The following is a 25,538-nucleotide window of genomic DNA, read 5'->3' on the forward strand; positions in this document are numbered from 1 at the left end:
AAAAAAAAATGGAACGTTGGATATTCACAACGCTGGATTACGACGACTTCCGAACTACATGTATCATCAAGGACAATGTATGCTCTTTAATAATTGACAGTGGTCTACGAGAAAACTTTGTAGCAAACAAAGTTGTGGATTATTTTCAATTACCGACAGTGAAGCTGAGTGATCCATACTCGATTCCATTTGGAGAGGATGAATATGCACAAGTAACAGAGGTTTGTAAAGTTCCTATCTCTATGGGAAAATTTTATAAAGAAGAGATTACTTGTCATGTGATCGACATGTATGACACTGATGTGCTTTTTGGAATACCATGGCATGAAAGCGTCAAAGGTGGTTATTGCAAAGACATCACATATTTATTTCGGTGGGAGTCATACAAAATTAAAATCAAGCCTGAAAGGATGAACATCAAGAATGACCATCCTGAGGTGTGTGAAAAGGAACATGAAGAAGCCACATTGAAGATTGAAGAGAAACTCATTAAGGACACGGAAGCTGATTCATTCATCACACCGATATCCATGTCATGCATGCCTAATTGTGTTCAAGATCAACCCAAGGAGAAGTCAATGCCCATTCCTTTTTAAGTGGAGGAGTTCAAGTTTCAAGATGCTTATTCTAAACATGTCTACAGTATTCGATTCATGGTGATACCTTTTAATTTCGAAAATATTGAAGTTGATGGCTTGTCATGTTTTATTCCTACTAACGATCGAGATGCATACAAGAGGAACTCGAGATCGAGTTCTTTTTAGGTGGAGGAGACTAATGTAGGACGAGATTTTGGCCAACTTCAACAAAGAATCTCGAAAAGAAAGAAGCGTCTGCACATTAAGAAGAATGATTTGAATATTGAAAATTGGTATTCAAATAGGCTTCTTAATGATGAAATTAATCATAAATTACTCTTTTGGATATATCGGGATTCTCGAGCGAAATCTTGGTCGGGATTCCAATTATATATTTGCGTAGTATTCTTTAGTATCTAGGATTTTATTTCTGATTTTTATTTAATGAGGTTTAATTAGGTTTTCTAGTTTTAGTCTATAACAAATTATTCTTTTTTGTTTTCTAGTTGTATTAGGTTTATGCTATGTGCCCTATATATAAGGCATCTCTTAGATTGTAATTTTCATTCAAGTTATCAATAAAAAACCAAATATTAGAGAATTTTCTCTAGGTTTCTTATGGCTGTGCCCGTAATTGCTAGTAGATTCTAGCTTATCTCATATGGCTTTCGACGCTTGACGGAACTCCTTACTATCATGTTCACACTTCCCGCATTAGTATTCATTTGTGAAAAGAACATAATAGTTGAAGCCAGTGACAGACAAGGTAGGAGACATCCAGACATCACTATGAATTATAGAAAATAGAGAAGAGGCAGAAATATGTTTGGAAGGAAAAGGTAATTGATGGGACTTGCTAAGAGTACAATTATTACAAAAAGAATTAAAAGAAAGTGTGGAACCAAGAGTAGATCCTGAATGAGCTAAAACGGAAGAGGAGGGATGACCTAAGCGATTGTGCCAAAGAGACGAGTCAACAGAGGAGAGAGCATGGGGGACTGTGGACTCGGAAGACAAGCTAAGAGGATAGAGACCATCTTTGCATGGGCTCTGAAATAACAAACGACCAGTACATAAATAATAGATTTGATAGAAATCTGGAGCAAATAGGAAGAAAACGAGATTATCCTTGGTGAAACGAGCCACAGAGAAGATTTTTATGAATTGACGGAATGCGAAAGACATTTTGTAAAGAAAAGTTGGAAGAACCTAATGACAAGGGGAGGTTACCAGTATAGGAAACAGGCATCGAGTCCCCATTACCCATATATACATTATGAGGACCACCATAAGATTGTGGATTGTTGACAGGCATAGCTGTCATGTGATGGCTGGCACTGGTGTCCGGGTACCAAGTTGGATCAGTAGCAGAATGGACTTCAGCAAAAGGGGGAGCAGTATTGGGGTCGAAAAACCTTTGTGGGCCTTGAGAAGAATAGAAAGCCCAGATAGGAGAAGAGAACAACCGAGGCACATTGTGTTACATCGTGTACAGAGGTTGTGGGACAAGGAAGACCGCTGTGAAAAGGAATACTACTGCTGCTGCTGCTGAGAGAAAGTATGAGGATTCTGGCCGGTGTTTGATGGTGGGAAAAGGGAGCTGCTGCTGTTGTAGGATGAAGGTATGATACCTAAAGGAAAATGTAGGAATATTGGAAAGGTAGAAGGAGAACACTGGAAAATGTAGACGCAGGAAGAGAAGAAAGAACAAGTAAGGATCCTAGGATGATACCATGTTGAATATGATTTTCATTGATCTGTATGTTTACAATTGTACCATTATATAGCTAAGATCTGCTCTACTGTTACTAAAATAATTCAATGGTATAAATACAAATATTCAAAACTAATCTACAGTTACACAATCTTATGTGATTGTGGAGAGGTTACACAATCAGTTTTGATTGTGGAGAGGAAATCAATGTAGGAGAGTGATTTTCTCTAACAGTATCTGTTCCTTGTTTTGCAGATTGACACTATACTAGCATGTGGAGGCCTTGTTAAGAACCCATTATTCATACAAGAACACGCAGATATAATCGGTCTATCTGTTTCTCTCTCTCTCTCTCTCTCTCTCTCTCTCACTCTACACACACACACACACACACTTATCAATGCCCCTATTTCTTGGTCTATTTTTTGTATCATGTGTTTTTCATCTGCTTACTCTTTTCTAATTTGCCTTTATTTCTCTCCGTTTGTATGAAACATCATAATAAAGTTTATGCTTATGCTTCAACTTTTACATTAAGCATATTGCTGGACTATCTTCACTATTCCAAAAATGCCATCAGACGATAGACATCAGACAACAGAAAGTTGATTTTCTGTTGTCTTTGTTGTCTGAGTTTTTCAGATGACAGATAAATTAAATCTGTTGTCTGAATACACTGAAAAACAATACTTGTTTCATTTTCAATATATGATCATATTCAGACGACATATATGTTGTTGCAAAAGATTGAAATTTTTCATATCAAACCCAAAGTAATTGCCTCCAAGAAGTTGAAGTATTTTCCCTCTCAAAGTTTCAAAACCCAAGCTGACTAGTCACTAGGGGTGATATTCAGACAACACAAGCTGTGTTTGAGTTTTTTATGTTAACTCCCCCTTTCTCTTTCTCTCCCAACAATTGTAGTCCCATTCTCTCTTTCTCTCTGTCTCCATCTCTTTCTTTTGCTTTCCCAAACCTTCAAAAACCAACAACTTCCCCAACAGACCACTGCAATCAGCCTCATCTCTACGGTGCCTCCGCCTTTTCCTCTTCTCGCTCAACCCTCCATTCAGATCCAATCCTCAGAAGGAGACGGTGGTTTTTCAATTTGGGCGTTTAGGATTCTTCTAGTTTTGGGGTTTGCCTGGTTTTGGGGTTCTTTTGGTTTCGAAGGGGAGAGAGTCCACCTGATCCACTTTCTCTCTCCCTATCATCCACTCATTCTCTCTCGCCTTCTCTGCTCAAAAACCCAGATCTGTCTTCAAACCAAACCCTTGTCAGACCGCCTCCCCTACTCGTCGAACTCTTCTTACTCCGATTCCAGCCAAAGAGAGGTCGTCCAAGCCACTCGCTTTTGGTCGCGTGCTGCACTTCGCCGTCGCCGCTATGGTAAGCTTCTCTCTCTGCTCTCAGTTCGCCTACTTAATTCATTTCTAGATGTGATTTATTAGTTTTTCTATCTGAATACCATCTGTGATTGTTGGCAAGAAGTTGATTACAAAATATGCCAATAAAAAATTCCCACTAGTTTCTCTCCAACCAAATAACAGTTCAATCAACTCTCGCGTTATACATAGTTTTCATCTTTAGTAGTTAGATTGGAATGGAATTGAAATATACTGTTAACTGTTAAGATTTTTAGATTTTGTTTACCATGTGGTAATTGGATTTATACACTCTTAGTTTCTCTGCGAACTGGTAGTGCAATAAGCTTTGGTAGTTTGTATGTTTTGTTACCGAATTTAAAAGGAATCTACTGCAGAGAGCCCAAGGGGGAGAATGTCACTCTTGGACCTGCTGTCCGTGATGGAGAGTATGTACGTTTTTGGTGTCGCTCACATCTTTGCCTTGTTCAATGATACCTTCATTGTAAGTTGTGCATCTTCTTGAAATATCTAACTGTCATCGACTTGCAGAGTTCGGAGTTGTAAATGAGTTTTGTGTATTTTAATTGCAGCATGGGGATGCCCTCTTCATAATGTTATTGTTTGGATGGCTGGTACAGCTCTACTTGCAGGTATTATTTTTTACTTTGACAATAGAATCTTATTTGGGTTTTGATTGTTGTCATGATATATTGGTTTAATGCATGTGAGAAGCTTCCTCCTTGTTGGAAAGAGAAGGCAGTAGAGATTTAATTCATGAACATAGGTTTTGTTGGTAATGAATTGCTTGATTCATGTCTTTGAGTTTCTGTGTATAGCATTTGGAATTTAGACTTGATTTAGTATTGTTTTTTTAATAGAAATGTTTATGGAAACTTTCATATATGTAGTATGGTTTTGAATTAAGTTTTTCTTTAGAGACCATGTGTTTACTTCGATACATATTTTTAAACCTTGTTTCAGGTTTAGTAGGCATGGAGCTGTATGGCCCTTCTTTACTCATCAAGTGGGTATAAATTAGGTGAACTTTCTTATCTCTATATTATAAATCATCTTCTTATTTTGGGTAATGTAATTCGTGTTGCATTGTTATATCTGTGTTTTTTTTTTTCTAATGGTAGGGAACTAGGGATGTAATAGGTGAATGGGAATCAAATGGAGGAAATCCTGATATTAAGAGCATGTAAGTTCTTTGCTTCTGTTTATGGTTCTATATAAATCTTGTGCTCTGAAAAACATTAGGGAACTTGAAACATTTTTGCGTTGGGACAGAGATGTCATTTTTTGTTTGTGTTTGCTTTACTTTGCTGTAGTGATTATTACTTTGTTATATGATGGCTATTGTTAAGTACTTAGAAAATAGTTTAAGATTTATTTAAAAGAACATAGACTTTCTCACCTAGCATTGTTACATTCAGTGACATAATTGCAGGGAGCTTGGCCAGTGGTGGAATCAGCCTTGAAAAGCATGGCATTTCATGCACTCTCAATCTGGGTATGTCAGTATAACAATTGTTTATGAAAGATTTTACACTCATTCTTTGTGCAAAATATTTTACGCTCAGCATTTGTGTAGAAGGTTTTGGGAAAAATTTATGTAACTTGTTATTCAAAGTTTTTATTTGTTAACTAAAGTCCTATAAGAATGATTTATTAGAGGTTTAAAGTAATGATATTTGCAAGAGTATGTGAACAGTGGTATATACGTATTGGTTTTGGGAAAGCTGGAATAAGAGTATTACCTTGTGAAATTCATTTCCCTTTTTATTTCTGTTTTTTTGCAGGTTACAATTTTGGCTGGTGTTCTCCTTCACTGCTCTATTTCACCCAAAGATATTGTTGGTTGCTCTTATTTTGTTTTTGAATTTGTGGTGGAATAAGTTTGTACACTTACTATGAGACTATACATGAAACTCCATGCTAGAGGCTCATAGGAAAACCTCCATAGAGTATCTTGTAACTGCAAGATACACAACTTGGTCATCACTGATTGTGAGGTACTATTGAAGTCATCAGATTCATTGGAACATGAATTTCGAAGTCTAAAGTAGCCCAATTTCCCTTGTTTACCTTGTGATCGATATTACAGATATAAATAAAGCCTGTATTTGATATTTTGGTGTTGTAATGTTGATTGACACTACTACAAAAAGTTAATTAGACAACGGTGGATTTCTATTGTCTGATGACCAAGTCCACCGTTGTCTAAGTCAGTGTTGTGTGATTGAAAAATCACACAACGGTAATTCCACCATTGTCTGATAGTAGTTGGCTCAATAGAATAGCTATTTTTCCGTTGTGTGAATTCTGCGCAGCAGGTACCTGCCATGGCATGCGCAGAGATGCCTCGGACATTCAGACAACAGAATATAATTTTTGCTGTTGTCTAAGATTCATAACACACAGCAGCCATAACTCTTTCTTTGTTGTCTGAGATTCACAAGACACAACAGATATAACTCATTTTTTGTTGTCTGAGATTAATAACACACAACGGCTATAATTCTTTCTTTGTTGTCTGAGATAAGAAACACACAACCAAAGTGAAATTATCTTCGTTGTCTGTTGATTCACTCAGACAACAGAGATGATTTTGTTTCTGTTGTGTGTTATGAATCTCACACAATAGAATTTTGTTTTCTTTTGTTGTTGGTTGTTAGTTCACACAACAACTATATTTAATTAGCTGTGGTGTGATATTGTAATCAATTGGGTAACAACCAGTGACTGTTGTAGGAGAAGCCTCAATTTTGAACTCATACAACACATTGTTTTGTATTATGTTGTATGACTAAATATTAGACAGTAATTACCACATAAACAGTACTGTAATTCATATCATTCAATTACCATTTTTCAAACATCCATACATTCAAGTAACTAAATAATGTAGCAAACAAGAAAGCATTCCTAACTAGCTACATATGAATCGAAAGCTGATATAGTATCTTCGTTTCAACAAAATCTTCACATGCCATTTTATCAAGTATCTTGTGTACTATATTCTTATTTGCATCACCTCCAAGCTTGTTGTGAAACTTCACAAGCTAACACATACTGCAGTAGAAGGAATGCTCCCATTTGTTTGTTGCGTTAAGTAGAACGAATCTGAATGGTGCTTCTGGGATTTGGATATTGGAGTGTGAACCGTTTCCTCTATATCTACATCTTCATCATTCAAAATCCTGCACAAGGTTTCCCATCACTTATCAAATATTGAATTACCAATACAAGTCATAATAATTCAAAATCCACAAACATAGATAAGTCAGACTGATGATTGTATAAGCTAAGACAGAGAGGTACATTTGAACATTATATACATACTTAATTAATGAGACAAAGAAGCAAATAATAATCTACCAATGAGACTAAGCAACTTAATGTGTATGCATAAAAACATAGAAATCTTTTCAAGAAAAGCTCTAACTAGTAAAGACCACCTACCTGGAATCCTTGATGTGCAACTCCCAACAAGTACCAAAGGACCAATCTTCAGTCCACTTGACACCTTGATCCTATTATGAACATGTAAACCATCATCAGTTGCAATGTTCTTTCGAACTAAAATTTAAGACTCAAGGAATGCTTTGCATGTCTAGTCCAACGTACGAAAGTTTGAGGACTGACAAGAGAGTAAAAATTTCTCAAATCAATAATCTTGTACCAAAAGCTTCAAGGTGAAAAGTTCTCAGAAAACTGGTAACAAGAAATAAAAAAATTCACCAACAATCATCCTTTCAATGATTTTAATCACAACTCTCCAGATTTAAAGTAGACATGCAAAGCTACTATTTTTCAAAGTTTCATGTTATTCGCAGTTCAAATGGATGGTCAAACAAGAATCTGAAATGACAGGAAAGCTGAATTCTGTATAAATCCTGAAACAGTGCTGTAACTTCAAAATAGCATAAGTATCTCATTTTAACTCCGTGTTTCATGAAACCAAGTCCAAAATGATCATTGAAGAGTCTATTTTAACCTGTCAAAGACTGAAAGTGAGGAGTATAGTTTTTTCGAAAATCACGGAATAGCCCACTGGTTCAGTTTGGGTGTTGTCTTTGAGGCATAACTTTGAACACATGGCCGGTGTGCAGTAATTAAACTTGATCCTTTCCAGTCTTAATCATCCTAATAGATTCATCATAGCTAGATAATAATCAAAAGTGCATTCCACAACAACCTTGAATAGATTTAAGATCAGAGATTTAACAGAAAGTAGGTGTTCTTACCAAAAGTAGTGCATAAGAAAGATTCTGACGCTGATGAAAAATAGAGAGCAATTCAATGGTTTGAAATCTTAGAGTCCTCCATTTGTTCTGTCATAGTGTAATACATAAATTAGAAGCGGTTTATATGACATGCAAAGCAAGAGAAGACCTGGAGCTACGAAAACACTGAGAAATGAAAAGCTATTTAGAATAAGCCAATAAGCACTACCCTCAATCAATCAAGATCCATAATAGGAGCCACAAAAGAGAAATCAAATAAGAAGCAGTTTCAAACAATGAAACATGAAAGCTACCCAATGATCTTATCAGCTAAAATGAACTTGCAATTACATCTCACCAGTAAGATGACCCCTCAATGACTCAAAAGATTTGCAGGGCTTTCTGCACACTCCACAAATAGGATCATGAGCTGAGTGGAAAGCAACCTTCTTGTGCTCAATGAGATGTTCTTTCTTCTTATATTGCTTGTAACAGGCAGGACATTTGTGCCTGTAAGCCCATGGGTCAAGAAATTTCAGCGGAGTCAAACAAATTCATACATTGCATTCAGTCCCAAACACCCAATAGAAATAGACCCTTATAACAAGTAAACGACCTTCATTGGCATATAAGTAAATGTACAGATTCTATTTGCTTGTTTTGAAGATTTTATTATTTAAAAATATTTAGATACATTACTCTAATTGTGAAACTCAGAAAATATGTTAACTTGTTCTTGCAGCATTGTTATATATAAGCATTACAGTACTTTCTGGGCTTAAATCTGGAACCTTTATAACTACCTGACACATCGTTTACTCTCCTGCAATAACTAACATGACTATACCAAACAAGATTTTCAGAGAAATGTGTCATCAAAGCAATAATAAATACTTCCATAAGAACCGAAAATGCACAATAACCCAGGCTATAATAGCACAGTAGCAGAGTTATCAACTTACTTGTATGCCAATACAATATTTAGGAATAAATGGAACCAAACTCTCTCTCTGAAATGCCAAGGCAGTCAATGCTTGGAGCACTATGAGAAGAAGCAACCTCATGGCTCTCTGCTCTTTACTCGAGGCTCCATTTTGTTTAACCACCATATAGATACTTTAATCCATACTATATCATAAGATGTTTTCTAGAATGAGTAGTTTCACTAGCAAGGGGTAGAGGAAGAAGACAGATGATTTTTAACTCAACATATATAATCTCCAAACAAAACTCTAAATCTACCACTGAAATTTTTGCAAGATACCCAAGAATTCATATGAAATAATCAGTTTCTTAATTCTACAATTGACTTGGTATGATCCTCCCATATATTTATACCATGTTGATGCTAGTAGTGCCCATATAAATTGAATAATTAACCCACCCGAAAGAAAATTGTTAACATAAACTTAAAAGATAGTTACAAAATTTGGTTTTCAATAGAAGTTCGAGACTGATTTCAAAAATTTCCCAAAGCCAAGAGAACAATCATTAGATAATGAAAATAAAATAGCTAGCAAAGTAGAGAAGTCACTCACAGTAAGGCAAGGTAAACAAAGACAGTAAACAACCCAAAGCAAAATCCTCCACTTCAGAAAATTTCCCCCCTTTTGCTTTTCTACAAATTTGATCACAAGTAGAAACCAAACTCTCAAATCTTCACCTTTGCTACTGAAAATAAATCTAAACCCTCAAGCTTCTCCCTTCAAATCCAGAAATACCCAATTCGCAACCTTTGGTAAAAGCCCAGACTCTCCAATTCTCTCCTCTCTCTCTCTCTCTCTCTCTCTCTCTCTCTCTCGCTCTTGCTCTGGTTCTTCTTTCTCTCTCTCTTTTTTTTCTTCCTCTAGACTTGTTCTTCCTTCCCCCCTTCACTCTCTTTCTTCCCTGTATCTCCTTTCCTCTCGCAACCTTTTTCTTTCTGCTTCTCCTCTATACGTTGTCTTCTCCTCCTGTTTTCTTCTTTCTTTTTCTTTTTTTTCATCTTTCCTTTTCTTCTTCTCTTTCCTTCCCGTCTCCTCCTCTCTTCCTTTCTCCAGAAACCCCATCCACCACCCCATCAAACAAACCCCACCAAATCCCTTCTTATCTCTTAACAAAAACATAAATAAATAAAAAGTAATAATAGATAAAAACAAATATATATATATATATATATATATATATAAAACAGAAAATTATGACCTCGTTTCCGAAGACCTGGCCAACTTGACCAACAGCAAAAGGCAGCTTGTACCCATTGTCTGTCCATAAAATTCACAAATATGCCTTGTGCAGTTTCTGGGCAAAAGAAACTGCAAGTATGATGTAATATATAAATATTTGAAGGAAAAAGAAACAGCTAGCTCTAAAATTCTTTAATGGTTCAAATGCTCACCCAGTGCTCGAACCAGATGGACCAATTGATGTTTGAAACATCAAATTGAAAGGATAAGGATTTGAGAGAGGATGGTTATCTGTTTCAGGGGCATATTCCTTCCTCCATGATTTAGCGGCAATGCCCATTGATTAAGGCTTGTCAGACGAGGGAGTCCTCTTCTATATGTGCTCCTCTCGCACACTTCCAAGAAAGGCTTGGTTTGCATTTCCCCTCCATCTTTTCGACTCACTGAACACAAATCACAAGGCAGATGCAGAAATCAATGAAGTAAAATTTAAATTTGATTACTAAAACAAACCCAGTATAAGCAGATGCAAAACTCTGAATCGGAAATTCAGTACTCATAAACCCTAAATCCCAGAGAAAGATGAACAATCTAAAGGAACCGAAACCTAGGTACAAACACAAACACTTGTGTATCAATGAGCAGAAACTCAAGAAACCAAATAGAAGAACCAGCAATTAGAGAATTACTTGTAAGAGCAAGAGGTGCAGAAACTAATCTTGATTGTGTTGCCAACACCGAGTGAAGAGGTTAAGGACATCGAAGCACAGTGAAGAGGCTAAAGAGAGATTTCACGAGAGAGAGGGGTTTCATGGAGGGGAGGGAGGGGGAGAGAGGGGGAGGGGGGTTTTCAAGACCGAGAGAGCCCGAGAGAGGTTTTTAATTTTTCTTTCAAACACGATGCGGCTAGGGTTGTGTGGGAGGTATAATTAAACTTCAATAAATTTTAAAGTCGCTCACACAACAGAAATCTAACAAATTGTTGTAAGAGCGCACTACATAAAATCAAACAGAAAAATATAACTTCTGTTGTCTAATTTCTATAGCTTGCAGTAGATTTACCTTTTAGAAGACATTCAAGCAAGCTTCCTCAAAATTTGGCATCAAGTTTTCAATCACACAATGGAAAATCTCAGGCACCATTGTACCAAGTAGCTCAAATTTCAGATTTCAAGAGGCAACAAAGACTCGAGAATGAAGCGAAATCTGCTGCTAAATTTTTAAGACTCAGAAAACGGATAATATATAATTGTGTTGTGCAATGTAGTTAAAAAAGTTATCATTTTGTTGACATTCACACAACAGAACATCACTAATCCCATTGTATAATAGAGTTGTTAACGTTAGAGATTGAGCGGTTCTCTAGTTAGCTTTAGAGAGAGAGAGAGAGTGACACAAGTGAAGTATAGTGGTTCACCTCCCGCCTTAGCGGGAGACTACGTCCACTTGAAAGCTTATACTAGTGTGTCGAGCCTTGTGGCCTAACAAGATTACAAGAGATTTAATGGAGTTATGTTGGATGGTGTTTAAGTGGGAGGAGGCATTCCTTTTATAGGTGAAGGAATGCTTCTCCTTTACATTGTTTTCGATGTGGGACAAGCAACCATAACTATTCTAGTCTAGAGAGCCTATTTGTGAGGGCATGTTGGCAAGGTCGGGAAGGTGGCTTCCCGGCGACGGATTTGCGACTTCCGGATACCGTAGCGTAGCTTGAACATAGGGCTACGAGATGCAAGTAGCGGTTGGGCCTCACCGTGGCTTGTGGGTGTCCAAAAGAGCGTGTTACTTATGCTTGGTGAGATAGCAAACTAGTCTCACTAGTAGAGGTATCTATAAGTCCCCGAAGTCCCCAAGTAAGAGGAGCTTCTTGGTTGGGGAGTTATAACCACGAAGTCATCAAGCATAAGTAACCGGGCAGCACGGAGCCCCTACAAGTCCCCGAACTCCGTAAGCAAGAAGGGACTCGTAAACCTGCACAACAAAGATAAGAAACAGGCATATGCAGAATGCTCGTTGCATTGGGCAACAAATGTGGGTTGCATTGATATGCGTTGGCATATATGAACATACGGGGTGCGTGATACATGTTGATGTATACACTCGAATGGCGCCGAGTACGATCGCTTATGACGTACAAACTCGAGAGCGCGTATGGTCGTGTGAGCATATGGATTGCATATGATAAATGTAAGTTGTATGAGCGCTGCGACGGTAAGCGTTTGTAATTCGGGAATGATGAATACGTGAACGCTTGTGTTTGCTTGGTTGTCGCTCGTATTAATGGAACGCGAAAAGAATTCAATTTGTCGTAAGTGACAAATGGTAGAAGGATTCAATGTTCCATTAACGCGTGGTGTGTCGAGTAGACATGAGCGTAAAGCTCGAGGATTGCCGGGAAGGCATGAGCGGAAGCTCGTGGGTTGCCGGGGAGGCATGAGCGGAAGCTCGGGGTGCCGGGAAGGCATGAGCGGGAAGCTCGTGAGCGGAAGCTCGTGGGTGCCGGGAAGGCATGAGCGGAAGCTCGGGGTGCCGGGAAGGCATGAGCGGGAAGCTCGTGAGCGGAATCTCGTGGGTGCCGGGAAGGCATGAGCGGAAGCTCGGGGTGCCGGGAAGGCATGAGTGGAAGCTCAGGGTGCCGGGAAGGCATGAGCGGGAGCTCGTGGGTTGCCAGGAAGGCATGAGCGGAAGCTCGGGGTGCTGGGAAGGCATGAGCGGGAAGCTCGTGAGTGGAAGCTCGTGGGTGCCGGGAAGGCATGAGCGGAAGCTCGTGGGTTGCCGGGAAGGCATGAACGGGTAGCTCGAAGGTGATGCCCTGAGGCATGAGCGTGACCGTTGCTAATTATGCTGGGCTGTATGTACAAGTCCCCGAAGTCCCCAGTCAAGGAGGGTGTGCTCGCGGGTTGATACCAAAGCGTAGCTTTGTGCCGTATATCAAGCATAATTAGTGCGAGTGCGTCGTCCATCTAGAATTGGTTGGAGCGAACGCTTTTGCCCTTTCGGGTGGGCCCCTGCTAGGCCCTGCGAGGAGTCCCCCACTCCTGGCTATAGACCTCCGGATGGTCGGAAAATTGTTTGATGAGGGGAGCTGCGCGGAGCAGAGGGTGTTGGGTAGCGAGCCCAATCTTAGATACCCAAGCGTCGGGGTTAACTGCCGGATCAATGGCTGCCGTGGGATGTGTTAACTGGTCCCTTGCTGTTTTCTCGAAAGAGAAACTTGACTGCAATGCCGCGTAGCGGTCATTGTCATTATGAGGCGTTGCCTTACCGCCTGGCGGTTGGTCGTAGAACATAGACTCGTAAAGTTTGTGTCTGTATGAAAAATGATAAACACATAGAGCAAGTAATAATATTTTGTTTATGTCCTATGTTTATTTAATTGGGTTGCAATTAAATAGGAGCATGGCATATGTGTCTAGCATATATTTGTAATGTGGATGCTAATAATATTTTATATTTTTGTAGGCATGCTTAGAGATCGTTTGAGATCGGTATGTGAAGCATGGCATATCTAGTATGTGAGATCTAGAAAGTGTTGCCAAATCTACGAAATGTTGTAGGCATGCTTAAAAGTTTATGGAAGCATGTAAAAACATATCAAGCGTGATATATTGTAGTCATGCTTAAAAGTAGTAAAAGCATGGCATGTGCATGGCACTAGCTCCATTTGAAGGAGCATAAAAGATAAGAGGAAGGCACTTATCTTATGTCGATTTGAGGTTCATTGCTTGTGGTGGATAAAGTACTCCGATAATGTCCGTCAACTCGTAGTTGCAGTCGAATGCTTGATAGAAATAGTTGAATTTCCTTAAGCCAAAATAGATGATTAATATGTGGATTTGTAAAATCAATATAGATAATTTGCGTATGTACTTTGATAAAATTGTAAGTAAAGTGTATACACAAATTCATAATTGATGACAAATAACCTGCACACATATCCATTTTGAATGTCAAATTTGTGTTTAACCGAACGCATTCGGTGCCATGATAATTGGAACATATTAATGACAGCATCAATTATGTGTAAATGCACTAGTCATGTGGCAGTAGTGAGATAACGAATTTGATATAAATATCCCATGTGTACGTGTACATGTTTTTATCCACAAACCATATGTCCGAAACATCACCCTTTTGTTGGCTTTTTAACTACCAAAAACTAAATGAATAGTGATGTGGTGGTGCGTCGCACATGTGCAGCACAGTGGCTTTGTTGGATGTGCACCTGTCATGGTCTCATGAAATAATGTGAAGATGGAGCATGCAAACTCAATATAATTTTCACTTGGACATATAGGCAAACTGATGTTGTCTATCGATGATGCTATGTGCAAAAAGATGTAAATAGGCATGGAGACAAGGACCTTAATTAAGCACCAGCATGTTCATACATAGACAAGCATGCATGGTCTTGAATTCAACACGTGACACATGTATATAGCATAATTATCAACATGCATTTAAGGATGAAAGGCATGTGGCCGACAGAGGCACAAGTTGATCATAAAGGAAACATGCACACGTCGCTGTCGGTACAACCAAAGATAATGATTAAAGGAATAGACTTATCTGGCTGGTTGGTGCGTTTTCATGGATTTTAATCAGTTGAAAGGTAGTGGACTGTCAAGAGTGAAACGTCCAGCTTCGACAAGTTAACGAGGGAGCTTTTCCCGTCAAGCTTTGCCTTAGCTGGTTTCTGGGACCTGCATCCGCATCTGTTTGCGCTTATTGTGGGTAGCGGAGGTTTGGGCAGCAGAGCCCTGGCCGGTGGTGGCGGAGGTGTCCCAGCGGTGATGCTGGCTGGCGGAGCCGATCTCGTTGATGGACTCTTTCAGCGGAGTTTGAGTTCGGCGGAGGTTGCAGCTCAGCGGAAGAAACTGCCCGCTGGTGGAGCTCTGGCGGAACTTAGTTGTCGGCATTTTGAATGCTAGGGGTCGCTGGCGGAAGACAACCGCTGGGTATTGCTAGCGGTCCACGTCGCTGCTGGACTCCCTGGTGCGTCCAGAGGATTTGGCAGAACTGTTCAGCGGAGATGAAGTTAGGCGGAGCGGAGCTATGCTAGCGGTTGAAAGTGGCGGTGTACAGTGTGGCGGAAGATTTTTCTGCGGAGGTTGCCTTTGCTGGTGATGGGAGCTAACAGTGCCGCCGGTGGCAGGTAGCTGGCGGAAGTCATAGCCGGAGCTAGGCTGGCGGAGAATGGTCGTTAGGCCTACAAAGCCGCCGGTGGTGTTTAGCGGTGATTTAGCCGCTGGTTGTGGTTGGCGGCGAGGCCTGGCTGGCGGAGGCAGGATTGGTTAGCGGAGCACTCTTCAGCGGAGAGGAGCGGAGCTATTTTGCCGGTGGTGCTGGTGCTTGACGAAGAGGATGATTGTTGATCGTGGGTCAATTTTAGTTTGTTTTGTGGCCGGCGGTGAAGCTTGCTGGACTTGCCAGTAAAGCTTTGGCGGTGCCTAGCGGAGTTGTACCCGCTGAAGAAGTGTGGCGGAGCGGAGCTCTATGCTCACCTGTAGCTCGACGGAGATTCGATGCTAGCTCAGCGGCGGATCGAAGTTCGGCGGAAGACTCGGAGCTCAGCGGAGCCGGTTAATGGGTTGTCCGATGGAGTAGCTGTTGCTGGCGGTATTCTGCTAGCGGAGGCAGTTGGGTGGTGATGTCCTAGCGGTGGAGCGGTGATGATGGAGCTTTGGATCATCAACGGAGCATGAACGGCGGAACTGCTCAGCGGAGGAGAAGTTCGGCGGAGCTCGTTGATGGAGCTAGTGGGTTGTCCAGCAGAAGGGCTCGCTGGAGGAGGAAGCTGTATTTGGAGCTCAGCGGAGGCGCTGGCCGTTGGTGTTGACTATCGATCGAGAGAAGAAGCCTGGGTGCCCAGAGAAGTTTTTCTGGGTGTCCAGAGAAGATTTGCCGCCAAGTTTTTTTTTTTTTTTTTTTTTTTTTTGAATAGTTCAGCGTTGACTTTTTCATTTCCAGCGTTGACCAAGTGTGACCAACACTTTGCCAGCGTTGACCAACCATCTCCGGCGTTGACCAATGGTTGACTTGGTAGATGGCACAAGTTGCCGCTAAGAATATCAATTATATGACTCAAAGAAAGAAATTATTTTGAGCTCGGTTAAGATGACTTAACTCAATGGAAAGTGACGAAGCCTTTGTGTTGGCTTCCCACAGACGGCGCCAATGTTAACGTTAGAGATTGAGCGGTTCTCTAGTTAGCTTTAGAGAGAGAGAGAGAGAGAGTGACACAAGTGAAGTATAGTGGTTCACCTCCCGCCTTAGCGGGAGACTACGTCCACTTGAAAGCTTATACTAGTGTGTCGAGCCTTGCGGCCTAACAAGATTACAAGAGATGTAATGGAGTTATGTTGGATGGTGTTTAAGTGGGAGGAGGCATTCCTTTTATAGGTGAAGGAATGCTTCTCCTTTACATTGTTTTCGATGTGGGACAAGCAACCATAACTATTCTAGTCTAGAGAGCCTATTTGTGAGGGCATGTTGGCAAGGTCGGGAAGGTGGCTTCCCGGCGACGGATTTGCGACTTCCGGATACCGTAGCGTAGCTTGAACATAGGGCTACGAGATGCAAGTAGCGGTTGGGCCTCACCGTGGCTTGTGGGTGTCCAAAAGAGCGTGTTACTTATGCTTGGTGAGATAGCAAACTAGTCTCACTAGTAGAGGTATCTACAAGAGTTTACTTAAACACACAACAGACGATTTTTGTTCTGTTGTGTGATTAGTGTTGTGTGATTAAGTTTTTGTAGTAGTGTGATATGGTCAGCAGATCAGAAGCTGAACTGCATATGGATAGCAATGACTACTTATCCATGTATCATTATATATATATATATACATGCCTCCATTTATATCGATGAATTTATATCTGTTTGAAGTGATCAATTGTAGTTTTTGATTTGCTTTTAATTATTATGTTTGATGTAAACAGTTTGTGCTTTTACAGTCACAGAACCAACTACTTCCTTGTGATTGTTATGATTCTTGGTGAGCAAAGCATTTTTAATCTCATGGCTGAATGCATGACAAGGAAGTAGTTGGTTCTGTGACTGCAAAAGCATTTTTAACCTCATGTCGCGCATTGGTCCCAGACTTTTTCAAGGTGGAATCTAGTTGTGAATTTATACATGTTTCATATGTTAAGCAGTGGTTTGTCTATATTAAATATTTCTCAGTTGTTAATTTGGTCATCGTTAGAATTTCTGTCTCTTTGTTGTCTATGCAGATTGTTAGAATTATATGGTACACTAGCCGTCTTCTCTTCAAAACTTTGATGCCTAATCTAGCTGTTATATGGTACACTAGCCGTCTTCTCTTCAAAACTTTTTCTTCATTTCGTGATCCGCTTGAAGAATCAGAACTGTTACATTATTGGCTAAAGTAAAAGCTTCTGCTACTTAGTTGCTTAGGATTAGTACACTATGCCAAAAAGGCCTTCAGACGACACACATCAGACGACATAAGTTTCGTTTTATGTCGTCTGAGTTTTTCAGACGACATAATTTTTTTTTCTGTTGTCTGAATGTACACTAAAACCATACTGGTTTAATTTGGAAAAATGGTGAGCATTCAGACAACACATTTGTGTAGTTGTAGAAGGTGGTGATTTCCTATCTCAAATTTGGATAAATGGTGAGCATTCAGACAACACATTTGTGTAGTTGTAGAAGGTGGTGATTTTCTATCTCAAATTTGGATAAATGGTGAGCATTCAGACAACACATTTGTGTAGTTGTAGAAGGTGGTGATTTCCTATCAAAATTGGAGGGATATCCAAAAATTGATTGAGTCTTTTCCCTCTCAAATAGCCACGCTCTAGTTGACTAGAATTTGTGACATTCAGACAACATTTAAATGTCGTCTGAGTGTGGAGCTTGTTTTAAAATTTTTCAAGTTATTTTGACTCGTGCTTTTGGACATATATAGATCCCTCGCAATTTATCAGCTCTCTCAGCTTGACCTAGAACTCACAAAACTGAAAACCTCAAAAACCAGCCTCTCTCCTCTCACTCAGCTCTCTCAGAACTCGATTCTCACTCTCTCCTAATTCGTCTTCTCGCTCTCTCGATTCTTCTTCTTAGTCTCTCGACCTCTATTCTCAACCTGACCCCAAACTTGACCTCCTCCTCCATTCTCTAGCTCAGACCCGGATCCAGCCTCCTCCGCATCTGCATCCGCCTCCGACCCCAACCCTAACCTCCTCCTCCTTTCTCTTTCTTCGTCTCAGAAACAATGAACCCGAAGAACACCCCCACAGAGACCACCGGCGAGTCTTGATTCCTGGGAACCATCTCCGCCTCATCAATTCGAAACCTCCACCCCAGATCCATCTCAACCAAGCATGGAAAATCCTTCTTCGGCCCCAAAATTTCCCCACCAAATGCCGAAAAAGCCTCTTTCACCTAACCCTTACATCCAAGCCGACCACGATTCAGCTTTCACTACCAAGCCGCTACCAGTACCATTCGATTTGCCCAAATCTCCGACCTCTGCCGCTCAGAACATTCCGGTGAAGGTACTTAAGAATTGGAGTACCTTATTTACTACTTTATGTTCTATAATTTGAAATTGGAGCATGAATTTGGAAAGCTGAGTCTCGAAATTGTTTGATTTGCATAGTGAGATTGATGGATATGAAAATCCCAGGTACATGTCTCTTGTTTTTCTACTTCATTTTGGTAAGTTGAAATGTAGAATGTAATCGGGTATCTGACATGTGTTCGTGACTGTTTGTTTGGGATGATTATTTGTCGGAGCAGGAGAACACTGAAGTGAAACAGTTTTAACTATCAGTTCGATCTGTTGCTCTTTTCTTAGAGGTACATATTTCGTTTTCTTATTTAAATTCTTTTGGAAACTATAGGGCAACATTTGGTCTCTTTGGTCTTTGTGTACTAATGTCTGTTGTCGATTTCTTCTTTATCACATGTATATAATGAACAAATTAGAGATTTGCTTGATTCAACCATGCGGAACCTTGAAGTGGAGATTTTCTTTATTTAGTTGTTTCACTCATTGTTGCTTTCATTTTCTGGGTTTTGCAGATAGATGAAAATGTGCAAAGGGGAATCATGAACCACAGATCCTTGAAGCACCTCAATATTGTTGAATTTAAAGAGGTTAGTAAGAAGTAATGAATTTTGTGCGTGCTCATGTGGAATTGACCAATGTTAGAAATGATTTTGCTTCTTCCCCTGAATTGCATATTCCTTTTGTTTGGATTAACATATACTGATGCTATGTACTGTATCATTTTCCCATAAGCATTGTATATTGAAGTATATATCATGGTCATTTATGCTTAAATTGGTAGCTGAAATCATATACCTCTATTAAAGCTATGATCTTTACTTCATCCACTCTTTATTAATATGGAGTGGAGCCTATTTCTGACAGATTGGGTGTTTAAGAGTTTTGGGGTCTCTTTCATCCAGGTCCTGCTGACACCAACTCATCAAGGTATATTAATGGAGTATGCTGAAGGAGGAGAACTGTATGAGAGAATTTGCAAGGCTGGTAAATTTAGTGAGGATGATGCAAAGTAATTTTCGAGGGGGTGAGTTTTATTTCATGGAAAGCGGCCCCTTTACAATTTCCAGAAAAAGAAAAACGATCCATCTTATCTTAAAGTACTTTTTTATTGGTATGCTGCTATATGAGGAATTTCTTTTAGTTTTCATTTCCCTTTCTTATTAGGGTCTCTGCATTTCTCTTTATAGAGAATAACAATCCTTGAAATTAAGAGCCATCCTTGGTTTGTAAAGAACTTACCTTTGGAAATGATGGAAGGAGGAAGTTGGGAAAGCAATGAGGTGAACAATTTCCCAAAGTGTTGAAGATTTTCAGTCTATAATACAACAGGCAGAGAGATGAGGAATGGGCCTTGGCAAAGACGCAGGGGCTTGAAGCCAACAAGAAAAAGAATGCTGAGAATAGGAAGCTTATTTACAACAAATCCAAACAGTACACCAAGGAGTACGCGGAGAAGGTACATCCTGTTTGGTTTATTATATTAATTTTCACTCTGCTTTGAATTGATTTGCCCAGCTATTTGTTTTTGTTTTTTTTCCGAGTGTTATTTCACTTGCTTGTCTTAAGGTAGTTGTTCAATGAAATAATGATTCTTTCTATTGCCAGGTTTCTGATTGCCAAGTTCGTTCTCTATGTATGCTGTTTCTCTTTCATTAGGGTTGTTTCTTCTAGGCAAACCTACCATGGCAGTTTCAGTTGCAGCTGCTGGGGTAATCCTCGGCTAGCCTTTCTCAAACCTGCCATGACAATTCTACATTGGTTATGGTAAGTATATCCTATATGGCTATATTCCATCTAACTTTGTTATAGCTACCTGTGGTATATGCTTTGGTGAAAAAAATGCTAGAAAAGAATATTGTCCTGTATGGGTGTTTGGAAACAAATGAACAAGAGAGTAAATGAACTGATAGATCGAGTTACAGAATGCTACAGATGCTGTTTTTTTGTTTTGATGACATGCTAGAGTTCAAGTTGCATGCAAGAAGTATGTTGCAACAGGTGCTTTTCCTCTGACTCTTGTATTAAAAAAATATAGTCTGATATTGACAAGTATCTATGTATTCTCACTATTTTGTTTTGCTTTCCTTTTAATTAACAGTTTATTTGCCGATGCTAAGATTGAGGATTTCATCCAAATGGACTTGGTAAGTAAGATAATCCTTTAATATTTTGTATCATTGTTTGCCTGTTGAAAGTGATAGAATTTACATAGGAATTGGCATACTGGGCTCACTAGTTTCCAGATCCAGCGACCTGTTTTTGTAAAACTGTAATTTTCTATTAATAATTTGAAGCTATTTTCTTCTGAGAATTTGTAGTGGACTTGTTAAAGAGTATTTCAGACTTGGAATCTCCTAAAAACGATTTTTCTATAATTAGTTATGATTTTTCAAAGTTACAGGTCTATTGCAGGAATTTCTGAAAACAGTATCACTGTCATGTTCTTTCTGCAGCACTGCTATATTGTCGTGCTGATTAGCTTTCCTTTGATAGTTTAGAGGCATATCATTTTTCTTCCACCCTTTTCTGAGAGTACCAAGTGCACTTCTCCTATGCATTTGTATAGCATGATATACCTTATTAATCTTGCGTAAGAGTCGCTTCACATTGTTGTCTATGATTTGATTTGTGTAGGCTGTTAATGGGTGGCAATGGATTGTATCTTGGATACCGAAAATGATATTATGATTATGTGGTATGAAAATACAATCAACCGCAGCATAGAAGTAGTAACTGAAACAAGATTATGTTGTGTTCATGATATGTTGTGATGATTTCAGGAGGAGAAGGCCAAGGTCAAAGACTTGCACCCCGAGCTTCTAGCTGGGATGTTCTTTTTCTTTTTGCTGGAACAACTGGTGGAGCAACAACTCTTCTGACTTCTCACAAACCCAATCTGGGAAGCAGCTTCACGTCAATGATTTCTATCGATCTCTATTGCTTTACTGTGGTAGATGAAGTAACTACAGGTAATTGTTTAGTTTCTGCAATTTTTTATTTTTTCTTGAGTGGACATCTGCATTTGTTCTTGTTTTGACCATTGGATATGAGTCCTGGCCATTATAACCATTAGTATCCAGTAATTTATGCCAAGTTTCCAAACATTTTTGTTATGAATCTGTTTATTTCTATATAAGAAACTAAAATAGGCAACTATTACATCAAAATATCTTCTCGTCTAAGCACATGAGTACCCCTAGTATGTTTGGTCATGTTATATTAGTTCATTTCTACAAGAGTGGCATCTTAATTGAGATTTCCTTTTAACACGTTATGTTTGTTTCTCCCCTATTTTGGTGATAATCATGCATGCTTCTGTGTAGGAAGCTGTCAAGGGACAATTATGGAGATTATGTGAACCCCAAGGGAAGCCACCAGGTGTAATACAGTAGTACAACTAGCTAGTTCCTATATTTAACTTGTGTCTAGTAGAAATTTTTTCTTCATTAAGAATTTGGACTTGTTTGCAGATTCAAATTAGCAGATATGAGCCATTTTGAACTGATGCTCATGATTAGGTTTGTGTACATGAGACAATGATGGATTAGTGGAAATTGCAATGAATGATTTTGGATGTGGATTTTATAGTTTCATGAATGAGCAATTTTAATTTCCAGATGCATGTATACCAGTTGTAACAGGAGACTATTAATGTGTTATCTCAAATTGCAAGCTACAACAAAAGCACACCAAAATGTGTGGTTGCAGCTAAACAAAAACAACACAAAATCAAATAGAAGTCTATTGTATTTTTGGCATTGGGACGACAGAAAATTATAGTCTAAAGGGCAAAACAACAACATAAGTTAGACGAAAGTGTTGGCTAAAACATATAATAACAATAAATAAGTGTGGTTGGAATCAATCATAGACAATATAAAAGACCTCATAAAAGATCTTTAATACAATACTTAAGTGTCGTATGTATGTACCCTAGAACGACACTTAATTGTCCTCTGATGCTCTTTACGACCACATATAATTGTCTTTTAAAGTAAATTAGCACAACCTTTAAATGTTGTTGTATGAGAGAAGACACTACATACGAGTCTTCATATTTCTTATTTAAGGGCATTCAGACCACACAAATAAGTCTTGCAAATATGCTTCACACAATAGTATTTAAAAAATACTGTGGTTGTTTTGTCCATCAGACAATACAAAACTGTTGTTTGAATGCTTTTAAAGATACAGATCACAATGTTCCCAAAATGCAAAACTCATCAGACAACACAAGATTTTTATTTTTTTATGTCGTCTGATTTTTCAGACGACAGAACACTTCTGTCGTCTGATGCCCCCAAGAGACGACACCGTACTAGACGACACATTTTTGTTCGTTCAGATGACAGAACAGTTCTGTCGTCTGAAGGCCTTTTTGGCATAGTGGTATAATTATGGATGTATGTACTTTTGTTGCAATGACAGATTGAATATTGGTATTTTTGTACTTGGATTCTAGATTTGATGAATATATGGCATTGTGTAGTTTTCAGATTACATGCTAAATCAAAGAAAAAATATGTTATTGAAGAGACTTAAGAACAACATAATTCAGGAAAAATCTATTGTTATTTTCCCACTCAAACAACAGAAAATTGTAGTCTTAAAATGAAAACAAAGAAAGAGATATATAAACTTTTGTTGACTCAAAACAAAAACAACAACACAAAATTGTAGTCTTAGAAATATATTATCAACAGCGATAACCAAAAATCTATAGTTATAAATATATTCAAAAGACATTTAACTGTCGCTTAAATGAATATACAACAACAAATAAATGTCTTATGTTAGTAGGTACAACAACATATAACTGTCTTGTGTTGGCAATTTTATCAACAGATAACTGTTATTAGAATACAAAATAAATAACAACAAACTGTTATTGTAAGGCATTACAAACAACAAATAACTGTCATTTGTATACATCGAAAATAAGTTCTTGGTTTAATCAGACAACAGACGACTTTAAAACCTTCTGTTGTCTGAAAAATCAGACGACAGAGGAAATCTGTCATCTGATAGCCCCAAGAGACTGCACCTTACTAGACAACAAATTTTTTTTTTTAATCAGAAGACAAATCTCCTCTGTCGTCTGATAGCTTTTTCGGCATAGTGCTTCCTTTAATAATGGTTTGCTATTGGTTTCTGTAACTAATATGTTTCTATTTAGTGATTGAACTGTCTGTATACGCAAATTATTCTTCAAAAAGGTGAAAAAATATAAACCCGTTGCTGGCACATCCACTCTGGATGTGGATGTTGCAATCTAAACAAAGGGTATTATCTTTTTAAGTACACCAGCACACGTTCACTCCTTTCTTTAAACACGTGCATAAACTTGAGACATGCATTTGGGTGATTGGTTCAGGTTGCCCTGTTATTCTTCCACGGGAAAGTGAGCCTGTGCTATTGGGTGCTGCCATTCTTGGCACTATGTCACCGGCTGACTTTATACGTAGCGGAATTAGCCCGTGAGGCGCCATGGTTCCTGTGAACCAAGGCCAGCCTATCTTCCTTACTTCCCTGATACTCCATTTTTCTTTTTCTTTCTGTGTGCTTTTCTTGTCAACTTAACCCTTTCGACATCGTCCCCTTACTTGTTAGGGTCTACCAATGAAAGCTACTCAAACATGAGTCTCACATCTTGTGACTAACCAATCGCTTCCTTGTATCATGATCGTCTTACAGGACATTCACCCAACCGATAGGCTTTCGTGTCATCCCGACTTATGCCAGCCCATTCCTGACCCGCGTGCATCCTGTACATCGATAGCAAGTAGCATGACCGTGTACCGAGACTAGCTAAGCTGGCATTCGCATTCCTTCCTAGGGTCTTTCCTTAATAGCATGCACACTTCAGTCACTTGCACACCTCAGTCACTTCGTGGGCATCCCTTGCACCACCCACTCAGCTCAAGGGCAACACATGCCCGTATACTCCCCCTCGTGGGCATCACTTAAACAACCCACTAGGCTCATGGGCAACAAATGCCTGCATACTTCACCTTGTGAGCATCACTTGCACAACCAACTCGGCTCAAGGGCAACACATGCCACATACTTCCCCTCGTGGGCATCACTTGTACAACCCACTCGGCTCAAGGCATACTTCCCCTCGTGGGCATTACTTATACAACTCACTCAGCTCATGGGCAACACATGCCCACATACTTAAACCTTGAGTGCCATTCTAACAAGCCATCTAGGCCTTGTGGCCTTTCCCCTCTAACGAGGCTACCATGTTCTCTTCTTAATGACTGTCATGGATCCAAGGCATATTCTAGCCCGTAGGCCAATCCTCAAGCAGGCATGCCGTCTTGCTTGTTGGCACGCCACTTAAGTGAGCAACTCATCCTCGATGCCTCTCTTAAGCTTCCTTTAGTTTAGCATGGGGTCGCCCCTCCCGTGCTTGCTGGCATCACTTTGCTTTGGGCAAGGTCGAACCCTAACACATGCCCACGTTGCTTGCTCCGTGGCCAATGAGCACCACGGGGTCCCGACATATCTTTCGTAAGCCCATATGTTTGTCTAAGGTTGATGGCATAAGGACCGCCCTCATACGAACCTCACCCCCAACGTCGACCCGAAATGTTGGCCTTTCGGCCAATACCGTCCACGAGACATCCTGATTCGTGGAAACATATGCCACCCTTTTCTGACGACACATGCCCGTCCCCCCTAGGCCCCCACGGGTGTCCAGGAGAAGCTTACTTAGTGCCTTATGAAGGCCAGCACTGGGGGTGGTGGAGAGCTTGACACCATGTCTCCCCCTATAGAGCATATTTTGCTTACATGAACAAGGTGAGAGGAAACATCAAAATAGCTGAGGAGACTAATTGTCCATAACTAAATCACAGAAACTCCAAATGACATGCCGTCAAGTGTATTGAACTCGTTTCGACGTCCTGGACATTTCTCATGTTTGAGTTTTCCCAAATT

General features: G+C 39.6%; 1 long non-coding RNA gene across 1 annotated transcript; it reads right to left on the minus strand.

Annotated features, from left to right (window-relative positions):
• Nucleotides 1–6,583: 6,583 nt before the first annotated feature.
• Nucleotides 6,584–8,778, minus strand: LOC112200608. Its single transcript, XR_005810468.1, has 4 exons — nt 8,247–8,778; nt 7,910–7,996; nt 7,125–7,195; nt 6,584–6,862 (listed from the first exon to the last, which is right to left on the minus strand). It is a non-coding gene; the product is annotated as an uncharacterized LOC112200608 (long non-coding RNA).
• Nucleotides 8,779–25,538: the final 16,760 nt, after the last annotated feature.

This window comes from Rosa chinensis, chromosome 4, assembly GCF_002994745.2.
Source record: "Rosa chinensis cultivar Old Blush chromosome 4, RchiOBHm-V2, whole genome shotgun sequence".
NCBI classification, from domain to species: Eukaryota; Viridiplantae; Streptophyta; class Magnoliopsida; order Rosales; family Rosaceae; genus Rosa; species Rosa chinensis.